A 23,952-nucleotide genomic window follows, 5' to 3' on the forward strand; every position below is an offset into this window, starting at 1 on the left:
GCGATCCAACCGATCCAAATACCGAATGCACGACACCTCCGCGATCTACACACGTTCAGCTCGGTGACGTCCCTCGTACTCTTGATCCAGCTAAGGCCGAGGGAGAGTTTCGTCAGCACGACGGCGTGATGGCGGTGATGATGAAGTTACCGACGCAGGGCTTCGCCTAAGCACTACAACGATATGACCGAGGTGGAAATCTGTGGAGTGGGGCACCGCACACGGTTAAGACAACTGTCAACTTGTGTGTTCTAGCATGCCCCTGCCCCCGTATATGAAGGAGCAAGGGGGAGGCCGGCCGGCCCTAGGGCGCGCCCCTAAAGAGGGGAATCCTACTAGGACTCCAAGTCCTAGTAGGAATCCATCAAGAGAGAGAGGGGGGGGAAGGAAGGAAGAGAGGGAAGGGAAGGAAAGGGGGCGCCGCCCCCTTCCCCTAGTCCAATTCATACACAAGGGGGGCGGCCAGCCCCTCCTGGCCCTTCCTCTCTTCCCACTAAGGCCCATAGAGGCCCATTAGTTCCCCCGGGGGTTCCGATAACCCTCCGGCACTCCGGTATTTATCCGGTGACCCCCAAAACTCATTCGGTGTCCGAATAACATCGTCCAATATATCAATCTTTATGTCTCGACCATTTCGAGACTCCTCGTCATGTCCGTGATCACATCCGGGACTCCAAACTACCTTCGGTACATCAAAACACATAAACTCATAATACCGATCATCATCGAGCGTTAAGCGTGCGGACCCTACGGGTTCGAGAACTATGTAGACATGACCGAGATTCATTTCCAGTCAATAACCAATGGCGGAACCTGGATGCTCATATTAGTTCCTACATGTTCTACGAATATCTTTATCGGTCAAACCGCATAACAACATACGTTGTTCCCTTTGTCATCGGTATGTTACTTGCCCGAGATTCAATCGTCGGTATCTCAATACCTAGTTCAATCTCGTTATTGGCAAGTCTCTTTACTCATTCCGTAATGCACTAGTAGAAAAACGGCCTAATGTGAAGCACATTAGTACCGGTTTGTAACAAAACCGACACTAATGTTGCCATTAGCGCCGGTTCGAACGGCTAGGCGGTCGGAGCAAATTAGTACCAGTTCGTGGCGAACCTATAGTACCGGTTCGTGCCACGAACTGGTACTAAATAGGATGTGGCACACCATGGTCCGGATGGGGCCCCACCAGCACCTTTAGTACTGGTTCTGACCACAAACCGGTACTAGAGGTTTTTAGTTGCAGCGGTTTTTTAGTCCCACCTTGCTCCGCTAACAGGGTTTTTACCACCTTAAATATGTTACTTCTCAAACTATCACAACCACTTGGTCTTCATTGAACTCTATGTGTAGAATTTGTGGCCACAATATGAGTTTTCTCCGGTTTCTAAACCGGTGAGGACTCATATTGTCAATTCAGATTATACACAAAAAGATCATTGATGATCAATGTATTTTTGATGTATTTCTCTATAAAGAAATATAAGAGCATTTAGGGTACTATTTTAGTAATCTAAATGCTCTTATATTTTTTACGAGCCGGTGCAAAAAAGTAGAGATGGTTACGGCAAAAACTGGATGCACTTCGTGTACAAACTGGACACTCTCTTTCGAAGTATTAGGGTTTCGGACGAAAACTCATCTGTTACACCGGCTATCCAAAATTTTAATAACTTATTACAACTTCGGACTTTTTTGCGTTCATTATGCACCATTCAAAGCCACGTCATCAACTTTCAACCTTTTCTGACATAATTCGATATTTTTGATGCATTTACTGATTTGTTTTGAGCTAAATGACCCTGAAATTGATAAGCACAACAAATGAACTCTGAAAAGGTTGAAACTTGGCATGGTATCATCATTTCACCCACATGGCATGTGCAAAAAAGTAGAGATGGTTACAGCAAAAACTGGATGCACTTTGTGTACAAACTGGACACTCTCTTTCGAAGTATCAGGGTTTTGGACGATAACTCATCTGTTACACCGGCTATTCAAAATTTTAATAACTTATTACAACTCCAGACTTTTTGTGCGTTCATTATGCACCATTCAAAGCCACTCGTCAACTTTCAACCCTTTCTGACATAATTTGATATTTTTGATGCATTTACTGATTAGTTTTGAGCTAAATGACCCTGAAATTGAAAAGCACTACAAATGAACTCTGAAAAGGTTGAAACTTGGCATGGTATCATAATTTCGCCCACATGGCATGTGCAAAAATGTAGAGATGGTTACGGCAAAAACTAGATGCACTTCATGTACAAACTGGACACTCTCTTTCGAAGTATCAGGGTTTCAAACGATAACTCATCTGCTACACCGGCTATTCAAAATTTTAATAACTTATTACAACCCCAGACATTTTTGTGTTCATTATGCACCATTCAAATCCACGTCGTCAACTTTCAACCCTTTATGTCATAATTTGATATTTTTGATGCATTTACTGATTTGTTTTGAGCTAAATGACCCTGAAATTGAAAAGCACTACAAATGAACTCTGAAAAGGTTGAAACTTGGCATGGTATCATCATTTCACCCACATGGCATGTGCAAAAAAGTAGAGATGGTTACGGCAAAAACTGGATGCACTTCGTGTACAAACTGGACACTCTCTTTCGAAGTATCAGGGTTTCGGACGAAAACTCATCTGTTACACCGGCTATTCAAAAATTTAATAACTTATTACAACTCTGGACTTTTTTGCGTTCATTATGCACCATTCAAAGCTACATCGTCAACTTTCAACCCTTTCTGACATAATTTGATATTTTTGATGCATTTACTGATTTGTTTTGAGCTAAATGACCCTGAAATTGATAAGCACTACAAATGAACTCTAAAAACGTTGAAACTTGGCATGATATCATCATTTCACCCACATGGTATGTGCAAAAAAGTAGAGATGGTTACGGCAAAAACTGGATGCAATTCGTGTACAAACTGGACACTCTCTTTCGAAGTATCAAGGTTTCGGACGATAACTCATCTGTTACACCGGCTATTCAAAATTTTAATAACTTATTACAATTCTAGACTTTTTGTGCATTCATTATGCACCATTCAAAGCCACTTCATCAACTTTCAACCCTTTATGACATAATTTGATATTTTTGATGCATTTACTGATTTGTTTTGAGCTAAATGACCCTGAAATTGAAAAGCACTACAAATGAACTCTCAAAAAGTTGAAACTTGGCATGGTATCATCATTTCACCCACATGGCATGTGCAAAAAACTATATAAAAACTACTCAGAAATAAATAGAAGAAAATAAGTAAAGCAGAAAAGGAAAAAACTATATAAAAACTACTAAAAAATAAATAGAGGAAAATAAATAAAGTAGAAAAGAAAAAACTATATAAAAACTACTCAGAAATAAAGAGAAGAAAATAAGTAAAGCAGAAAAGAAAAAACTATATAAAAAACTACTCAGAAATAAATAGAAGAAATAAATAAAATAGAAAAGAAAAAACTATATAAAAAACTACTCAGAAATAAATGGAAGGAAATAAATAAAGCAAAAAAGAAAAACAACTATATAAAAAAACTACTCAGAAATAAATAGAAGAAAATAAATAAAACAGAAAAGAAAAAACTATATAAAAAACTACTCAGAAATAAACAAAAGAAAATAAATAAAGCAGAAAAGAGAAAAACTATATAAAAAAACTACTCAGAAATAAATAGAAGAAAATAAATAAAGCAGAAAAGAAAAAAACTATATAAAAAACTACTCAGAAATAAATAGAAGAAAATAAATAAAGAAAAAAGAAAAAAAATATAAATTGTTGGGGCGATGCCAGTGGACCTGCTAGGCCTTGGGCGTGGAAATTCTGGCCCACCAGGGCCAGTAGGCTCACAGGACAGCGCACCATAGTTAGGCCCAGAAGCCTGCTTTACAGAGGAGTTCGATAGAGCAGCCGTGTGTGGGTTTTATAAACTAGTGCAGCTGCCCTTCGCCCGGCGAGGTGGGACTAAACTTCTGCAGGGAGCACACCCCCTTTAGTACCAGTTCGTGGCTCCAACCGGTACTAAAGGGGGGGGTCTTTAGTACGGTTGGAGCCACCACTTGGTACTAAAGGGGGTCGCCTCCCGCCACTTGGCCTAGCCAAATTTGACCTTTAGTACCGGTTGGTGGCTCCAACCAGTACTAAAGGCCGCTCCTATATATACAACACTTATGAAAATTTCAGTTAGTTTCTTCTGCTTCTTCGCCGCACGCCCATCGCCGCCCCCGTCGCGCGCGCCCGTCCCCGTCGCTGTCGCCACCCCCGTCGCGTGCGCCCGTCCCCACCCTAGTCGCCGCGCGCGCCCGTCCGCGTCATACGTCCTCAATCATGTGCGTCGCCCGTCCCCGCCTCGTCGCCCGCGGCCCGTCCCTGTCGCGCCCCCCGTCCCCGTCGCCGTCGTCACTGCCCCCGTTGCCGCCCCAGCCCACCCCCATCGTCGCCGCCCTCTGTCGTTGTTGCCGGCCGCGCCCTAGCCCGGCCGTCCCGATCGTCGACGTCGCCGCCCCAGCCCGTCCCCGTCGTCGCACCGCTGTAAGAGATCGACCGCGCATCGGCGGCCTCACACACACACGATTTTTTTCTGTTTTTTGTTAATGATTTTTTTCTATTTTTTGTTTTTTTAGTTTATATATATATAGTTTTATTAGTTTATATAAATGTTAGATTAATGTCAAATGTTAGATTAATTAGATAGAAATATATGTTAGATATTAATGTTAGATGAGTTAGTTTTTAATACTTTTATAGTTATAGATGAATTAGATATAGTAATCTCAAATGTTAGATATATTAAATTTACTATATATATAACTAGCTACTTTATTTTTAGTAAGAAAATTAATTGAACTAGTTTATTTTTAGTAAGTGCTTAGTTGAATTAATATAGAACTAGCTAGCTAGTAAGTGTTTATCAATTAATGTTTCAATTATGAACATAGGAAATGTCATCTGACGACGAAAACAATTTCGTTATGTGCGAATACCGCGAAGACGAGCGCGGCCTGTGCGACAAAAAATTCCTAGTTGACGGTAGGCGCTTTAGCATCAAGCTGGATGACAAGTCTTTTTTCGTAATTAAGCATGACTTATGCTTCATTTGCTTCAACTTATAATTTTAAATTTTCACTATTCTACTAACGTATCCCCTGCCATGCAAGAATTTTTGTCTTGGATAAGATATGTTTCAGTCCTAACAAAACTATGGAGGTAAAGAGAGTTTACTTGAAGACCGAGCATGGTTATACCTTCAATGTCAAATTATACAATGCAGACACCTACACCTATTTTGAATGCAAAACTTGGCAAGCACTATGCAAGGCTTATGCATTTGAGCCTGATATGTTTATCACCTTTGATATTCGTCCCGAAGATGATATTGAAGGTAATAGAGACATTTGGGTCGATGTGCAGATGCCCCCAGTATGCAAGGCTTGCAAGGCTTATAGTGATGTGCATTACCGAGTGGGCCCAGAGACACCTCTTCGATACACGGAGTGAAAAATCCTAATCTCGATCTATGCCAACTCAACAAACACCATTGCAGACACCTGTAGAGCATCTTTATAGTCACCCAGTTAAGTTGTGACATTTGATAGCACACTAAGTGTTCCTTCGGTATTCGGGAGTTGCATAATCTGATAGTCATAGGAACATGTATAAGTTATGAAGAAAGCAATAGCAATAAACTAAACAATCATAGTGCTAAGCTAACGGATGGGTCAAGTCAATCACATCATTCTCCAATGATGTGATCCCGTTCATCAAATGCCAACTCATGTCTATGATTAGGAAACTTACCATCTTTGATTAACGACCTAGTCAAGTAGAGGCATACTAGTGACACTCTGTTTATCTATGTATTCACACATGTATTAAGTTTCCGGTTAATACAATTCTAGCATGAATAATAAACATTTATCATGATATAGGGAAATATAAATAACAACTTTATTATTGCCTCTAGGGCATATTTCCTTGAGTCTCCCACTTGCACTAGATTCAATAATCTAGATTACATTGTAATGATTCTAACACCCATGGAGTCTTGGTGTTGATCATGTTTTGCTCGTGAGAGAGGCTTAGTTAATGGGCCTGCAACATTCAGATCCGTATGTATCTTGCAAATCTCTATGTCTCCCTCCTTGACTTGGTCGCGGATGGAATTGAAGTGTCTCTTGATGTGCTTGGTTCTCTTGTGAAATCTAGATTCCTTTGCCAAGGCAATTGCACCAGTATTGTCACAAAAGATTTTCATTGGACGCGATGCACTAGGTATGACACCTAGATCGGATATGAACTCCTTCATCCAGACTCCTTCATTTGCTGCTTCAGAAGCAGCTATGTACTCCGCTTCACACGTAGATCCCGCCACGACGCTCTGCTTGGAACTGCACCAACTGATAGTTCCACCATTCGATAAAAATATGTATCCGGTTTGTGACTTAGAGTTATCTGTATCAGTGTCAAAGCTTGCATCGACGTAACCGTTTACGACGAGCTCTTTGTCACCTACATAAATGAGAAACATATCCTTAGTTCTTTTCAGGTATTTCAGGATGTTCTTGACCGTTGTCCAGTGATCCACTCATGGATTACTTTGGTACCTCCCTGCTAAACTAATAGCAAGGCACACATCAGGTCTGGTACACAGCATTGCATACATGATAGAACCTATGGCTGAAGCATAGGGAATGACTTTCATTTTCTCCCTATCTTCTGCAGTGGTCGGGCATTGAGTCTGACTCAACTTCACACCTTGTAACACAGGCAAGAACCCTTTCTTTTCTTGATCCATTTTGAACTTCTTCAAAACTTTATCAAGGTATGTGCTTTGTGAAAGTCCAATTAAGCGTCTTGATCTATATCTATAGATCTTGATGCCCAATATATAAGCAGCTGCATCGAGGTCTTTCATTGAAAAATTCTTATTCAAGTATCCTTTTATGCTATTCAGAAATTCAGTATTATTTCCGATCAACAATATGTCATCGACATATAATATCAGAAATTCTAAAGAGCTCCCACTCACTTTCTTGTAAATACAGGCTTCTCCAAAAGTCTGTATAAAACCATATGCTTTGATCACACTATCAAAGCGTATATTCCAACTCCGAGAGGCTTGTACCAGTCCATAAATGGATCACTGGAGCTTGCACACTTTGTTAGCACCTTTTGGATCGACAAAACCTTCTGGTTGCATCATATACAACTCCTCTTCAAGATATCCATTAAGGAATGCTGTTTTGACATCCATTTGCCAAATATCATAATCATATAATGCGGCAATTGCTAACATGATTCAGACGGACTTATACATTTCTACGAGTGAGAAGGTCTCATCGTAGTCAACTCCTTGAACTTGTCGAAAACCTTTTGCGACAAGTCGAGTTTTGTAGACTGTAACATTACCATCAGCGCCAGTCTTCTTCTTGAAAATCCATTTATTCTCTATGGCTTGACGATCATTGGGAAACTCAACCAAAGTCCATACTTTGTTCTCATACATGGATCCCATCTCATATTTCATGGCTTCAAGCCATTTTGGGGAATATGGGCTCATCATCGCTTCCTCATAGTTCATAGGTTCGTCATGGTCAAGTAACATGATTCCAGAACAGGATTACCGTACCACTCTGGTGCGGATCTTACTCTGGTTGACCAACGAGGTTCGGTAGTAACTTGATTAGAAGTTTCATGATCATCATCATTAGCTTCCTCACTTACTGGTGTAGGAATCACCGGAACTGATTTCTATGATGAACTACTTTCCAATAAGGGAGCAGGTACAATTACCTCATCAAGTTCTACTTTCCTCCCACTCACTTCTTTCGAGAGAAACTCCTTCTCTAGAAAGGATCCATTCTTAGCAACGAATATCTTGCCTTCGGATCTGTGATAGAAGGTGTACCCAACAGTCTCCTTTGGGTATCCTATGAAGACACATTTCTCTGATTTAGGTTCGAGCTTATTAGGTTGAAGCTTTTTCACATAAGCATCACAACCCCAAACTTTAAGAAACAACAACTTAGGTTTCTTGACAAACCACAGTTCATATGGTGTCGTCTCAACGGATTTAGATGGTGCCCTATTTAACGTGAATGCAACCATCTCTAAAGCATAACCCCAAAATGATAGCGGTAAATCAGTAAGAGACATCATAGATCGCACCATATCTAATAAAGTACGATTACGATGTTCACACACACCATTACTGTTGGGGATATTACTACTGGGCATAAACCGGCCTACCTGGGTCGGATTAACTCCATCAGTAGTCCAAAGGTGTTAAAGCCCAAAGAGGCAGATAAAGGCCCAGGGCCCATAGTCGGTTTACAACCTGTAGCCGTACATCAGCTTTGGGCACATACTTGTAATATGAGTTAGGAACAAGGAGAGACCAACCCAGATACGAGTATGAACCGGTGTTGGGACTCTCTGAACCGGCAGGCATCACCTATGTATATAAGGGGACGACCCGGCGGCGGTTCAAGGACGACAGACAACGACTCGAGACATAGGCGAAACTTATTCGCTCCCTACTCATCGAAACACCCATCAATTCCATCACAACTAGAAGTAGGATTTTACCTTCATTGAAGGGGCCGAACTAGTATAAACTCTCTTGCATCCTTGTGTCCGCTTTAACCCCTTCAAGCTAACCCATAGCGATGGCTCCACGACTAAGTCCTTTCTCTCGGACATCTGCCGTGACAAAACCACGACAGTTGGCGCCCACCGTGGGGCTCTTGCATGATGGTTTCCGGTTCTTGGAGGGCCGCTTTGAAGGACTCTAGGGCTATGCTTTAGGCCGGATGACTAAGAGTCATCGCGGCAGGCTCTACATCGACGATGCAGGCTGGGGCCCCGAGGCCGGCTCAGTTGAGTACGGGTACCGGGTCCCCTTTGGTAGCATTCACGTTTTCATTGGGAAGATCGGTGAACCGGGCCCTGAGCCGGACATCTGCACCGACCTCGTCGAGACGGCTCAGCGTGCGCAATTCGCCCGGGTTAAACCGGCCATGAAGCGTGCCTTCGTGGGAGTCATCCATGGAGGAAGTCGTGAGGACGGATCGGGATTTCGTGGGGCGACTGTCATTTGTTCCGGTGACGAATCTTCGACCGGAGAAACTGAATCTCTTTATCAGCTACAAGATGGCCGGATTGGGAGCTGTTCCGATGGCGACAGTATTTCGGACCCCTCTGATCTGCCCAACCGGGTTGGAGTATTCATGGCCGGAACACAAGCATCGCTTCATTCTTCAACAGCTGCGGCAACGGTTTCCGGTTCAGCAGTAGCAACGGCCGCCGGGGCAGGAGGCCCTGTGCGCCCGCCGGCTCAGGTTCTATCAGAGCTATTTGATGCGTTGGCTGTGCTTATGGCGGAAGTTAATCAGCCAGATCAGGACGTTCACAATACGGAGATTGCAAAGATGAAGGAACAGATCACCCAGGCCAAGGCGGATCTGGCGGCTGAGGACACCAGGATAGCTGCAGAGCAGGCTGCTTTAGACGCACAGGCCTATAGGCTTATGTTAGACCAGAGCGCATCACATGAAGTCATGAGGACGAAGCACCGGTCCCGCTTACCTCCAGTTTTCGAGGCCAGAGACCTTTTCAACACTCTAGGGCCAAGAGCCGGCAATCCGCTGGAGGGGAATCGGGCAGAAGCCCCTGGGACCGGTGCACCAGTTCAGCCTCGTCAGATCGACCTGCCTCGTTAAAACACCGTTGTACCTGAGGCTGCTTTAACACCCCCTGGTCACTACTCCAGCCCAATGGACAATCTTGTTGCCGCTGCTGCACGGCTGGAGGCCATTCCAATTGAAGGTGACTCGCCACAGGCAGTAGAGACACGACGGGTCAAGGAACTTCTGAGGACCGCTTTGGCCCAACAAGAAGCATACTCGTACAACCGTGACCGAATCCACTCGACCCCTCGTCCAAGCCGGAGCTATAGCAAACATATGGATGAACCGGCAGTGTCGAGTAATGAATGACGTGGGGCACCCCGGGACAACAACCCGACGGGTGGTGCTGATGACGCTCAGGAAGTGGTGAACCGGGCCCGAGCGCGTAGGGAGGCCGAGTTAGTCGCATAGCATCAGGCTCGACAGCTCACGCCGGTTCATCCAACCATTTCGATCGAACCTGGTGTTACTTCTAGTTCTTTGGGGGTGCCTTGCCTCGTCCCCGCTTTACGCAACGTGCGCTTGCCCAAGGATTTCAAAGGCCCACGCAAGGTACCAAATTATACGGCGGATCAACCGCCAGAGACATGGGTAGAGAGCTATGAGATGGCCATGGAGATGCTTGATGTGGATGACACGGCGTGTGCGAAATACTTCACCATGATGCTTGAAGGAACGGCCCGTACTTGGTTAAAAAGCTTGCCCGCTAATTCTGTCAGTTCATGGGCCCAATTACGAGCCCGGTTTATCAACAATTTCAAGGATACCTGTAAACAGCCTATGTCGATAGTGGACTTAGCTGCATGCGTCCAGGAGGAAGGAGAGTCAATGACTCATTGGGTGCGCCGGGTTTCACAAGTGTTGCACTCCTCAGACCGCATCAACGCTGACACCGCAGTATTAACCCTAGAAGGCAACTGCTGGTTTGGGCCCCTGAAGTTGAAATTGGGACGGATGAAGCGTCATTGCACCGACATGGGGACCCTCATGGCCGCTTTGGTAAAATATGCTGATTCTGATAGTACCAAGGATCTCGAATCTGATGATGACAAGACAGGGAAGGGAAAGAAGAACAGCAGCTCCAAAGGTCAGCAGCATCACTGGGTAGGCAATGGCGGAGGAGCCAAGCATAAAGCGGATGGCAACATGGATTTTGTGGCTAATACCAACGTACAGGACAATGGCCAGCGGCACAAGGGTAGGCCGAAAAATCATAGTGGGGCGCCCAACCCCAACCCAAACCGCCTGAACTATCTGCTAAGCCAGCCCTGTCCAAGACATGGGACGAAGGAGGAGCCAGCAAACCACCTTTGGAAGGATTGCTTTATTATGCAGGAGTTCAAAAATTCTAATAATTTCTGGTATGATCACGGATCTGGCGGTGGCTCAGGGTCCGGGCCGGGTTACGGTGGAGGAAGTTCCGGTTCAGGATTTAATGGTAATCCGGGCGGACATAATGGTCAAAATAGTCAGAACAACCAGGGTGGCTACAACCAACAGCAGCAACAGTCAGGTTACCAAAGCAACCCAAAGCAGTTGAGTAATGGGTAGTACCATGTCTTTACCACTAGCTTGGACAAGCGAGACCGGAAGGTTCAGAGGCGGGCGGTCAACTCTGTTGAACCGGCCACACCCCGTTATCTACGTTGGTCTGAATAGCCAATCATATGGAGCAGAGAGGATCACCCACTCCAGGTCGATAATCCGGGTCAGTTGGCTCTGGTGGTGGCGCCTCAGGTGGGAGGTTATAATTTCACCAAGGTGCTCATGGATGGAGGGAGCAGCATTAACATCCTATACTATGAGACCTTCCGTCGTATGGGACTTACAGATAAGAATCTCAAACCGTCCAATACAGTATTCCACGGTGTAGTGCCTAGCAGATCAGCATATCCCGTTGGTAAGATAGCTCTTGAAGTGGCCTTTGGGGATGATCATGATTCCAGGTCGGAGACATTAACGTTTGAAGTGGTGAAAATCCAAAGTCCATATCATGCCCTGTTTGGGCGTCCGGCATATGCCAAGTTTATGGCTCGGCCCTGTTATGTGTATTTGCAGCTCAAGATGCCGGGTCACAAGGGGACAATAATGGTTCACGGAAGCCGCAAAATCGCTTTGGAATGCGAGGAAGGAGATGCGGCTTATGCAGAGTCGGTTTGTGCCACCGAGGGGTTGAAGTACTATAAGGACAATGTTGATCCGGCGGACATGACTCCGTTGAAGAAGCCAACTACGGAGCATGATCCGGCCCTGAAGTTCAAATCGGCAGCAGAAACTAAGCTTGTTGACTTCGTACCTGGCGATTCGTCCAAGCAGTTCAGCATTAGTGCCAACTTGGATCCGAAATAGGAAAGCGCGCTCATCGAGTTCATCCGTGAGAATCGGGACATTTTTGCATGGAAGCCCTCTGACATGCCAGGTGTACCGAGGCAACTCGCTGAGCACACACTTAATGTGGATCCTAAATACAAACCGGTGAAACAGTTCCTCCGCCGGTTTAACGAAGAAAGACGCAAGGCGATTGGAGAAGAGGTGGCCAGGCTCTTAGCAGCTGGCTTTATTGTTGAAGTTTTTCACCCAGAGTGGCTTGTCAATCCGGTGCTAGTCCTTAAGAAAAACGGCACCCGGCGTATGTGTGTGGATTACACAGATCTTAATAAAGCTTGTCCAGTAGATCCTTTTGCCCTCCCCCGTATTGATCAAATCATTGATGCTACGGCGGGTTGTGAGCGTTTAAGTTTTTTGGATGCATATTCTGGCTATCATCAGATCAAAATGGCAGTTAAGGACCAGGAGAAGACGACATTCATAACTCCCTTTGGAGCCTTCTGCTATGTGTCTATGCCCTTTGGGCTCAAAAGTGCCCAGGCAACTTATCAACGGCGTGTACAAAATTGTCTTCACAAGCAGATTGGTCGTAATGTACATGCTTACGTGGATGATATCGTGGTTAAATCCAGGGAGAAGGAGACTCTAGTTGATGATTTGAAGGAAACCTTTGATAACCTAAGGACGTACAAGATGATGCTTAATCCGGACAAGTGTGTCTTTGGTGTACCGGCGGGCAAGTTATTGGGTTTTCTGGTGTCCAACAGGGGAATTGAGGCTAATCCGGAGAAGATCACAGCCATCACCTCCCTGGCTAAACCAAAGTGTATCAATGATGTTCAACGCCTGGCAGGCCGGATTGCCGCGTTAAGCCGGTTTATCAGCCGCCTTGGTGAGAAGGCGGACCCTTTGTATCAGATGTTGAAGAAGACGGATCAGTTCGTCTGGAGTTCTGCTGCTGATGAAGCGTTTGAGGACTTAAAGCGGCAATTGGCCAATCCGCCTGTGCTCGCCGCTCCCATTGACAAGGAGCCGTTACTGCTATATGTTGCTGCTAATGCTTGTGCGGTCAGTGTGGCTGTTGTGGTGGAACGAAAGGAGGCAGGTAAGGAGCATTCGGTTCAACGTCTGGTCTATTATATCAGCGAGGTACTCATTGAGTCCAAGCAAAGGTATCCGCATTGGCAGAAGCTAGTGTACGGAGTTTTTATGGCAAGCCAGAAGCTTAAGCAATACTTCCAAGGGCACCCAATTACGGTGGTCAGTTCTGCTCCTTTGGGAGATATCATTCAGAACCGGGAAGCAACTGGCCGGATTGCAAAGTGGGCTATAGAGCTGGGGCCGTACGGTTTGAAATATGTGCCTCGGATAGCGATTAAGTCTCAAGCACTTGTTGATTTCATCAATGATTGGACGGAAATGCAAGCACCTGAAGAAAAGCCGCATCATACGTATTGGACCATCCATTTTGATGGATCCAGGCAGTTGGAAGGCTCGGGGGCTGGAGTCGTATTAACTTCCCCACGAGGTGATAAGTTTTGTTATGTTCTCCGTTTAATGTTCCCTTGTACTAACAATGCAACTGAGTATGAAGCCTTGCTCCATGGTCTTCGGATGGCTAAGGAGATGAATCTAAGTCGAGTTAAGTGCTTCGGTGATTCGGACCTTGTGGCTCAGCAAGTGTCCGGCACTTGGGACTCCAAGGATCCACTCATGGTAACATATCGTCGTGAGGTGGATATTGTTGCAGGTTATTTCAGAGGCTATCAGGTGGACCATGTGGACCAGCGGAAAAATGAAGCGGCGGACGCTTTAAGCCGGTTGGGCTCTCAGCGCAAACCGGTCCCACCCAATGTTTTTCTGGATGTGCTGCACAACCCGTCGGTGAAGATCCCTGGTGAAGAGGATTTGGCCATTCCTGATCCGGATGTTCTTCATGTTATTCCGGATTGGACGCTTCCTTATCTAGCATACAAGAGCCGAGGCGAGTTGCCAGAAGATGAGATTCTGGCCCGGCAGATAATCCAGCGATCCAAGTCCATGGCTGTCATCAACGGTGAGTTGCATGATTGCAGTGTATCAGGAGCTTTTCAATGTTGCGTGTCTCCTGAAGAAGGCCGTGGAATTTTGCGGGAGATCCACGAAGGAGATTGTGGTCACCATGCCGGTTCAAAATCTCTGGTGGCTAAAGCGTTTCGCCATGGTTTCTATTGGTTAACTGCTCATGCTGATGCGAAGGATCTGGTCAGACGATGTGATGGTTGCCAAAGGTTTTCAAGACGTGCTCATGTACCGGCTCAAGAATTGAGGATGATTCCAATTACTTGGCCGTTTGTGACTTGGGGGCTAGATATGGTTGGGCCTTTCAAAAGGTCCAAAGATAAGAAGACCCACCTCCTGGTGGCGGTGGACAAGTTTACAAAGTGGGTGGAGGCAGAACCTGTTAGCAAGTGTGATGCGGCCATGGCGGTTCAGTTCATCAAAAAGGTGATTTTTCGGTTTGGCTTTCCGCATAGTATTATCACAGATAATGGTACCAATTTATCCAAAGGTGCTATGAAGGAATTCTGCGAACGGGAGCACATCCGGCTCGACGTTTCATCAGTGGCACATCCACAGTCCAATGGTCAAGCAGAAAGAGCTAATCAAGAGATCTTGAGAGGCATCAAGCCCTGGCTCATGGTTCCTTTGCAGAGAACGCCGGGTTTTTGGGTAGAAGAATTACCATCTGTGTTATGGAGCATCAATACAACACCCAACAGATCAACAGGATACACACCGTTCTTCATGGTTTATGGAGCGGAGGCGGTTCTCCCCAGTGATATCCATCATGACTCACCTCGTGTCACGGCTTATGTTGAAGCGTACAACGAGATAGCACGACAAGATGCTTTGGACCGGTTGGATGAAGAGCGTGACATCGCAGCCGCCCGGTCGGCGATTTACCAGCAGGATCTTCGTCGTTATCACAGTCGCCAAGTCAGAACCAGAGCCTTCCAGGAAGGAGATTTGGTGCTTCGGCTCATCCAAGATCAGACTGATATGCATAAGCTATCCCCACCTTGGGAGGGGCCTTTCGTGGTCAGCAAGAATCTGCACAACGGGTCATACTATCTGATCGATATTCGAGAGCATAAGGACTCACGTACATCAGAGGAGGAGACTAGCAGGCCGTGGAATATAGCTCATCTTCGGCCTTACTATACCTGAGCCATTGGCTATACTTATGTACATACAATGTATATATTATGATTAAGTAAAATAAACTAGAACCTCAGCTAAAGCGGGGTATCTGTTCTTTTACATCATGTGAGGTTACACGGAGTTGCTCTAAAGCGGCCTCCGGTTTACCCCTTGAGTTCGCTTTGCTAAAAGCATCATGTTATATCACTTGGAGGATTGGTCATGTCCGACCAATACCATGCCTCTTGATAGGCGAAAGTCACCAGATCACTTGGGGACTTGGTCATGTCTGAACCAGTCATGCCTCTTGATCGGCCTAAGGCCACAGAATCACTTGGGGGCTTGGTTGAACCCGAACCATGACCACGCCATTTGGTCGGCATAAAATGCCACAAGAATCACTTGGGGACCTAGCTAACTAGAACCATAGTTACACCTAACGGGAGCTTGGTCGTGTTTGGCCATGGTTACGCCATTTGATCAGCTTAAATAAGTCTTTTTTGGCAAACGTTTTTTTTGTTGCTTTTGCTTTATACTTTTCTTTGAAGGGGTTTTTTTGCTTTTTATTGTGTTTCTTAAACCGACAAATTTTTTTTCAATTGACAGAACACAGTTCACGTCAATCCGGAGGCTATTTGACCGGTTTAATCCGCGTTGTTAACATCCTCTTATGGAGTAACACGGTATTTATCGTAACCCGACACGGTTTACATGGTAAACCAGCGTCATATATATATATATACAGGAGCTGTTATCTCCTCCAACAGTATGGGTTTGCACGAAGGCATATCAACATCAAAGGTATCAGCTAGCCTATTACAAGGCAACATGGTGCCCATAATAATATAATTGTTTTTCGCGAAGAAGAGGCAGTTTTAAACCGGCGTCCGGTTCAAGCTTGGTCACCAGCCTGGCCTGATGGTTGTGGGTCGTCCTGCGCCGCTTCAGCCTCCGTATCCCTACCCAGTGGCTGGAAATCCACAGTTGTCTAGTCGATTCCCATTAATGCTTGAAAAACAGCTTCATCGTGGATCAGCAAGGACGGGTCAATATCGGGAGCGTAAGTATGCTTACGGATTGGAGGAATCAGATTTTCCGATTCATGGATTGGCGCAGCTATTCGCTTGTTCTGACTGTCATATTGCGCTTGATAACGAGACAAGTCTGCTTCCTCAGCCAACTAACAAGCTAGTGGACGCACCTCCCGGTTTATCGCTCGCAGATCCGCTTCACCGAATTCTGATCCGTCTTCCTTCAAGCTGGGATAGCCCTGAGCCGCTTCAACAGGATCAAAATCCGGCACCCAAGCTTTTGCCCGGATTAAAGCATTGATTGCGCCGGTTCGAGCAGCAGATTTCTTTAGCTCTTCAATCCGGGCAGGAAGCACCGACGGTTTCATCAGAGTATCTTGAATCAAAGTAGGCGCCGGTTTGTTATGAGAGGCGGTACAGATGATCCGCTGAGCACCAGTATACAATTGTTCAACCAATGTATAGGCGGCTTTTAGCTTCTTCCGTACATCTAACCCCAAGTGACCAATGCGTGTCCCTGAAATACCATAAAGGGTTAATAAGCCGGCGACTTTGTTAGAAGGCAGAGCCAATTCAGTAGGAAAACTGGCTGACCAAAGATAGCAGCAGTCATGGCATGCACGTGCCGCTTTATGCTGGTCAGTTCATCTGCCACTGGTTTTAGTGCAGCTTCAGCATCCTCTGCTTGTTTGATCAAAGCGGATTTCTCAGTGGCCCAGTCCGCCCGTTTCTTTTTGAAGTTTTCCTTAAGTTGTTCCATGGCGCTTAAAGCACTGGCCAATTCCTCTTTTGCTTTGGAGGTTTCAGCTTGTTGGGTTTTCAGGGCTTCTTGAAGATCGATGACTTGGTTATCTTTCGTCTTCAGCTCCGCCTGCATGCATACAGATATATGCTTCAGCAAACTGGTAGAAGGATTCAAGTACCAACCACATAACAAGTTATGCGCTTAGTACTTGGGGGCTAATGCATATTTGATCTAAAGTGGCCCCCGATTTACCCCTTCATCTTTCGATTGTTTACAAAGTCCCAAGATCAATACAAGTATTCAACTTGGCACTTGGGGGCTAATGGCTATTTGATCATATATATTCTGATACGGCAGTTTCAATTACTTAAAGTACCGGTTTAACTACGCTAAAGTTGAACCGGCCCTTGGGGGCTACATCAGCAAATTTCAAAGCAACAAGATTTATATTATTTAAGTCCCGGTTTGAAAGAATATTCCAAACCGGCCCTTGGGGGCTAGGAGAGTCAGCAATGGAAGCATACAAGCAAGAAGGAGCATATGGAAATTACCTCATATTTGTCTTTCATCATGTTAACCAGACCGGCTTCATAGTCACGGCTGGTATACAGCCGGTTCAGATAGCCGGAATGGATATCTTGGGCGTTTAGAGCAGCGTAAGTCGTCAGATCAGCGTTCCACTTGCCTTTACCAAAGGCAGCAAGTTCTTCCTTGGCAGAATGTTTGGATAAAGCGACAGGATTGTTTGGCTCAGTATGGCCAGTACCAGTAATGACAACCTCATCATCTTTTGTACCGCCGGTTTGCACTGGAGCTGTTGGCTTGTCAGTAGGCTTTGCTGGACCGGTGGAGCTTTCAATCCGGATGGAACCTGTAGGCTGATGGGTAGGATCTGAGGTGTCAGTGGGTCTCTCTTCTGCAATAAGATCATCATCTTGTTGCGGTGGATCATTGGGAATATCCTCAGGAATAGCCGCTTCAGCGTTGGGTGTCTTGTCCGCTTCAAGAACGACATCCTCTTCGGCCGCTTTGTCCAGGCGGGCCTTCTTGCTTGGCCTAGGTTTGGCCCTGAGAAGGATAACAAAATCAAATACAGAATATGTTCTAAGGGAATGTACTGCAAACATTGCAATAAGTATAGCTTACCCAAACACCGTTTTGAGCGGTGGGAGCTGAGTAGCCGATGACTCGCCAGAAGATGAGTGGGAAGTAACCTGATAATTGGAGTCAGACGGAGTAAGAGGTTGACGAAAGCAGCCCGCTTTAGGACAAGCACTTACAAGCAAATTAGAGACCTCGGAATGGCGTTTCCGAACCGGACTGTTCGGTAAACCGGCGGAGGTAACTACCTAGCCGCTGTGCCGGGTGGTGCGGCGAGCTTCGTGTTGTTGGGTCTTCATAAGAAGTTTAGGATCCAAATAAGCAAGAGGATGAGAAAATTTAACTTTCCGGTTTGCCTGACGGATTTTTTGTGAAGGCAAGGTTTCTGAATCGGAAGAGAGAATAATTACCTCGGCAACATCTGCGTGGCTGGCTTCGACATCATCCTGACAAATATCATCATCAATAAGACGCATGAAAAATAAACCAAGTGAGTCAAGCTCTACCTCAAAATCCGGATTATCAACCTCATCGTCAGGAGCCGGATTAGAAGAGGCGGTGGTTCTTTTCCTATGGGAAGTCTTCGTCACAGCTTTAGTCTTTTGCCGGGCTGCTCTTTCCGGTTTGTCTGGTTTTTCTGGCTTCTCCTGCGGCAATTTTTTGCTCCAAAATGGATCATCGCCCTGATTATGCAGACACTGATATTAAAAACAATGACCAGACATATCAATAACAGATTCAGAAAAGGGAAAAGTCAAAGTCTTACAGCTGGCGGTTTGTTGGTGGCACAGAAGGGAAGCAGGCCGGTTCTGGCGCAGATGTGTTCTGGTTCATTCAGTATCTTACGCACAGCCTCTGTGATTTCTTCACCAGAGAGCTGGAGTCTTGAGTGTCGCAGTGGGTCATCAACACGATCAGTATACTGGCACATCAAACCGGAGCGCAGACTAAGAGGCAGTATGCTCCATGATATCCAACAGCGAGCAAGAACAACCCCTGTTAAACCGTTGGCCATAAAAGCTCTGAGCTTTGATAGCTGAGGAGCATATTTACTTCTCTCCTGTGCAGTCAATCTTTGTGGAGAAGGGTGTGTGTTGCTGAGCCGCTCCGGTCGAAAGCCAGGCAAGGGATTCTCACCAGCAGGGGAGGTGTCTTTGCAGTAGAACCATGTCTGATTCCATTCTTTGGGGTGGCTATGCAGTTTTGCGTGAGGGTATGTGACCTCTTTCCTTTTCTGAATCGCCACACCACCCAACTCCGTATTGGAGCCGTCAGTAAATTCAGTACGACGGTTTAGATGGAACAGGTCTCTGACCAGTCCCACTGTGGGATCCTCTTGAAAGAACGCTTCATAGAGCACTTGGAAGTGACACATATTTGTAACAGAGTTGGGGCCAGTATCTTGTGGATGGAGCTGGAAATCGGCTAAGACATCCCGGTAAAATTTAGAACCGGGCGGCTTAAAGCCCCGGGCTAAGTGATCTACGAAAACAACAATCTCTCCTTCTCGAGGTGAGGGAGGGCATTCTTTGCCAGGAGCCCTCCAATGGGTTGTATCCTTACTGCCTAAAGCACCAATCAGGACTAAATCGTCCAGTTCAGCCTCTATGACGCGAGAAGGAACCCAATTGCACTCATACACTTGCTTGGCCATGACGGAATCTACAAGGTAAAAGATCCCGGTTCAAAAATGCATTGATTAAAATGCACTGGTATGTACAATGTTAAACCGGAAACGGTCCTATCTAAACCGGAGTTTCATGAAGCAACCTACATCTGGCGGTTCAACAAGGGGACTAATGGCATATACCGGTTTGGAAAATTTTCTATAAGGTTAAACCGCCTGACCTAAACATTGAAGCAATTAAGATTGCGGATGGTTAAGTATGCAGAAACAGGTTTCACAAGATCTTATTACGGCATTGGATCTGAAGCAAGTTCAGAAAATAAGAAAAATAGTCGAAGATCAAAGCAGAACAGTATTGAATCAATGAGCAGAAGTATATGTGAGATCTATGGTTTTGGGCAGGAAACTAGCGGCGGATACTGAAAGTTACCGCTACACAAAGCAAGGGTTTACATGTGCATCCAGGAGCTAATACATGAGTATGAACAAGTGATGAACACCGCAAGAACACGAAGCCCTAGATCAGATCTATATTGAGAAGAACAGAAGACCTACCAGAGCTGAGGAAAACGCGGAAGGTCGCCGCAGCTTTCTGGCGCGTTCAAGTTGATGCAGCGGCCAAGGGTGATGCAGAAGACAACGGCAGCGGCGGAGCTCTGAGACTGGCGACGCGAGGAAGACGAAGAGGAAGGACACGAAGGGAAGAAAAGAAATGACCCTTCGGGCCTATTTATAAGACAAAGGACATGTGTCAGGCGCGGGAATCAAGGGACCGCAGATTTTGGAAGTAGGGCAGTCACCTTGGTCATTGCGAATCTATTAAACAAGAAGATATCATGGATGTTTTCTTTATGACAGATGATGTCACGCCGGTTTACAGCAAACAGAGAAGATGACGTCACGGCGGTTCAACAACTACAAGAAGATGTTGAAGACGAAGATTTTTGCTAAGGATTGACATGAACCTGTTCAAATCAATCTGGGGCCTAATGTTGGGGATATTACTACTGGGCATAAACCGGCCTACCTGGGCCGGATTAACTTCATCAGTAGTTCAAAGGTGTTAAAGCCCAAAGAGGCAGATAATGGCCCAGGGCCCGTAGTCGGTTTACAACCTGTAGCCGTACATCAGCTTTGTGCACATACTTGTAATATGAGTTAGGAACAAGGAGAGACCAACCCGGATACGAGTATGAACCGGTGTTGGGACTCTCTGAACCGGCAGGTGTCACCTATGTATATAAGGGGACGACCCGGCGGCGGTTCAAGGACGACAGACAACGACTCGAGACATAGGCGAAGCTTATTCGCTCCCTAGTCATCGAAACACCCATCAATTCCATCACAACTAGAAGTAGGCTTTTACCTTCATTGAAGGGGCCGAACTAGTATAAACTCTCTTGCGTCCTTGTGTCCGCTTTAACCCCTTCAAGCTAACCCGTAGCGATGGCTCCATGACTAAGTCCTTTCTCTCGGACATCTGCCGTGACAAAACCACGACAATTACGCTGTGGTGTTTCGGGTGGCATGAGTTGAGAAACTATTCCGCATTGTTTCAAATGAAGACCAAACTCGTAACTTAAATATTCTCCTCCACGATCAGATCGCAGAAACTTTATTTTTCATGTTACGATGATTTTCCACTTCACTCTGAAATTCTTTGAACTTTTCAAATGTTTTAGACTTATGTTTCATCAAGTAGACATACCCATATCTGCTCAAATCTTCTGTGAAGGTAAGAAAATAACGATACCCGCCACGAGCATCAACACTCATCAGACCGCATACATCAGTATGTATTATTTACAACAAGTCTGTTGCTTGCTCCTTTGTTCCAGAGAATGGAGTCTTGGTCATCTTGCCCATGAGGCATGGTTCGCAAGCATCAAGTGATTCCAAAAGCCCATCAGAATGGAGTTTCTTCATGCGCTTTACACCAATATGACCTAAATGGCAGTGCCACAAATAAGTTGCACTATAATTATTAAACATATATCTTTTGGCTTCAATACTATGAACATGTCTATCACTACTATTGAGATTTAGTAAAAATAGAGCACTCATCAAGGGTGCATGACCATAAAAGATATTATTCATATAAATAGAACAACCATTATTCTCTGATTCAAATGAATAACCGTCTTGCATCAACCAAGATCCAGATATAATGTGCATGCTCAACGCAGGCACCAAACAACAATTATTCAGGTCTAAAATTAATCCCGAAGATAGATGTAGAGGTAGCGTGCCGACGGCGGTCACATCGACTTTGGAACCATTTCCCACGCGCATCGTCACCTCGTCCTTAACCAGTCTTCGCTTAATCCTTAGCCCCTGTTTCGAGTTGCAAATATTAGCAACAGAACTAGTATCAAATACCCAGGCGCTACTGCGAGCATTAGTAAGGTACACGTCAATAACATGTATGTCAAATATACCTTTCACTTTGCCATCCTTCTTCTCCGCCAAATACTTGGGGTAGTTCCGCTTCCAGTGACCAGTCCCTTTGCAGTAGAAGCACTCAGTCTCAGGCTTAGGTCCAGACTTCTTCACTTGAGCAGCAACTTGTTTGCCGTTCTTCTTGAAGTTCCCCTTCTTCCCTTTGCCCTTTTTCTTGAAACTGGTGGTCTTATTGACCATCAACACTTGATGCTCCTTCTTGATTTCTACCTCCGCAGCCTTTAGCATTGCGAAGGGCTCCGGAATCGTCTTATCCATCCCTTGCATATTATAGTTCATCACGAAGCTCTTGTAGCTTGGTGGCGGTGATTGAAGAACTGTGTCAATGACACTATCAACTGGAAGATTAACTCCCAACTGAGTCAAGTCATTGTGGTACTCAGACATTCTGAGTATATGCTCACTAACAGAACTATTCTCCTCCATTTTGCAGCTGTTGAACTTATTAGAGACTTCATATCTCTCAATCCGGACATTTGCTTGAAATATTAACTTCAACTCCTGAAACATCTCATATGCTCCATGACGTTTGAAACGTCGTTGAAGTCCCGGTTCTAAGCCGTAAAACATGGCACACTGAACTATCGAGCAGTCATCAGCTTTGCTCTGCCAGGTGTTCAGAACATCTGGCGTTGCTCCTGCTGCGGGTTTGGCACCTAGCGGTGCTTCCAGGACGTAATTCTTCTATGCGGCAATGAGGATAATCCTCAAGTTATGAACCCACTCCGTGTAATTGCTACCATCATCTTTCAACTTAGCTTTCTCTAGGAACACATTAAAATTCAATGGAACAATAGCACGGGCCATTTATCTACAACAACATAGACATGCAAAATACTATCAGGTACTAAGTTCATGATAAATTAAAGTTTAGTTAATCATATTACTTAAGAACTCCCACTTAGATAGACATCCCTCTAATCATTTAAGTGATCACGTGATCCATATCAAGTAAACCATGTCCGATCATCACGTGAGATGGAGTAGTTTTCAATGGTGAACATCACTATGTTGATCATATCTACTATATGAATCACTCTCGACCTTTCGGTCTCAGTGTTCCGAGGCCATATCTGCATATGCTAGGCTCGTCAAGTTTAACCCGAGTATTCTGCTTGTGCAAAACTGGGTTGCACCCATTGTATGTGAACGTAGAGCTTATCACACCCGATCATCACGTGGTGTCTCGGCACGACGAACTGTAGCAGCGGTGCATACTCAGGGAGAACACTTATACCTTGAAATTTAGTGAGAGATCATCTTATAGTGCTACCACCGTACTAAGCAAAAGTAGATGCATAAAAGATAAACATCACATGCAATCAAATAAGTCATATGATATGGTCATCATCATCTTGTGCCTTTTGATCTCCATCTCCAAAGCACCGTCATGATCACCATCGTCACCGACTTGACACCTTGATCTCCATCGAAGTATCATTGTCGTCTCGCCAACTATAGCTTCTACGACTATCGCTACCGCTTAGTGATAAAGTAAAGCAATTACATGGTGATTGAATTTCATACAACAAAACGACAACCATATGGCTCCTTCCAGTTGCCGATAACTGTGTTACAAAACATGATCATCTCATACAACAATTTATATAATCACGTCTTGACCATACCACATCACAACATGCCCTGCAAAAACAAGTTAGACGTCCTCTACTTTGTTGTTGCAAGTTTTACGTGGCTGCTACAGGCTTAGTAAGAACCGTTCTTACCTACGCATCAAAAACCACAACGCAGTATAGTGAT

This window comes from Triticum urartu, chromosome 7 (genome assembly GCF_003073215.2).
Source record: "Triticum urartu cultivar G1812 chromosome 7, Tu2.1, whole genome shotgun sequence".
In the NCBI taxonomy this organism is placed as follows: Eukaryota; Viridiplantae; Streptophyta; class Magnoliopsida; order Poales; family Poaceae; genus Triticum; species Triticum urartu.